This window comes from Elephantulus edwardii, unplaced genomic scaffold, assembly GCF_000299155.1.
Source record: "Elephantulus edwardii isolate Elephantulus edwardi_28Jun2011 unplaced genomic scaffold, EleEdw1.0 scaffold00037, whole genome shotgun sequence".
NCBI lineage: Eukaryota > Metazoa > Chordata > Mammalia > Macroscelidea > Macroscelididae > Elephantulus > Elephantulus edwardii.
Window position 1 is genome coordinate 17401849 of NW_006399787.1, and position 1549 is coordinate 17403397.

At 42.1% G+C, this 1549-nt stretch overlaps 1 protein-coding gene and 1 pseudogene across 1 annotated transcript in view; one reads left to right on the top strand and one right to left on the bottom strand.

Moving 5' to 3' along the window:
* Positions 1-1549, bottom strand: part of SMOC1 (SPARC related modular calcium binding 1) — a 251084-nt gene that overhangs the window by 123094 nt on the left and 126441 nt on the right. The window lies entirely within an intron of this gene.
* LOC102859657 lies at positions 942-1404 on the top strand (annotated as a pseudogene).

Consider the following 1549-nt stretch of genomic DNA (forward strand, 5'->3'; position numbering starts at 1 on the left):
ACAGGACTGATATGGGGAGTTGAGGGCAAACTAGGATAGAAAGACAGGATAAATAATGAACACTGCATTGGAACAGGTAAAGGAAATAGCTGTTTAAAAGGAATACATGATTAGGCATTATCTGTATGACAATAGTCCAGAATAAGAGGTGCACTGCTAAGTAGACTGGATGAGGGGTAGGGCAGGGATAGGGTGGAAAATGTGCAACAATGAATGAATGAAAATCCAACTTTTTGTAAACTTTCATTGAAATCACAATAAAAGTAAAAGAAGTTTAGGTTTTATTTACTATGTAAAGGCATCAAATAATGTAGATCATAACAAATTATGGTTAACATTGATTGAGAAGTATGAGAATTCTAGAACACTTAATTGTGTTCCTAGGAAACCTACACAGAGGCCAAGAAGCTGTTGTACAAACAGAACAAAAGAACACTGAATGGTTTAAAATTAGGAAATGTGTGCATCGGAGTTGGACCCTTTGCCCACACTGCCTCAGTCAGTATGTTGAGCAAATGATTTGAGAAGCTTGACTATATGAAGAAGAGTGGAACATCAGGATTGGAAAAAGACTCATCAGCAAACTGCATTATGTCAAAGACTCACCTTGCTTTCTGATAGTGAAGACAACTTAAAACACTTGTTCAACAAGATAAGAGACTACAAGCTACAATATGGATTGTATCTCAACATCAAGAAAAAAAACCCCTTATCAGTAGACCAATATGCAATATCATGATAGAGGGAGGAAAAGACTTTTTTGTCTTTCTTATGGTTGTCAATGATTTCCTTTTACTTGGATCCATAATCAATACCTTTGTTAAGAGCAGTCAAAAAATTTAAAAATGTTGTGCTTGGTTGTGCTGTCTCACCCGTGAGGCTGACTAGCTAGCAATACCCACGCTGTGTCGCACCCACTGCCTTCTGCCCCCCCTGCTACTATGGAGTACCTTATCGGCATTCAAGGCCCCGACTACGTCTTGGTCGCCTCTGATCGAGTGGCTGCTGGTAATATTGTCCAGATGAAGGATGATCATGACAAGATGTTTAAGATGAGTGAAAAAATCTTACTTCTGTGTGTTGGAGAAGCTGGTGACACTGGTACAGTTTGTAGAATATATTCAGAAAAATGTACAGCTTTACAAGATGCGAAATGGTTATGAATTATCTCCCACAGCAGCAGCTAATTTCACTCGGCGGAACCTGGCTGACTGCCTGCGGAGTCGGACTCCATACCATGTCAACCTTCTCCTGGTTGGCTATGATGAGCACGAGGGCCCAGCGCTCTACTATATGGACTACTTGGCAGCCTTGGCAAAGGCCCCCTTTGCAGCCCATGGTTATGGTGCTTTCCTGACTCTCAGTATCCTAGACCGATACTATATGAATCAATCCACCTCATAGAGGGCCTTCCTGTCCTGCGCCGTTCCTCCACCCTCCCAAGCATGATGTCCCTCTTTAAGGACCGGTCTCTCCTCACAACATGTCCAAAGTATGTTAGACTGAGCCTCAGAATCCTTGCTTCCAAGGAGCCACCCGGTTTAACCCT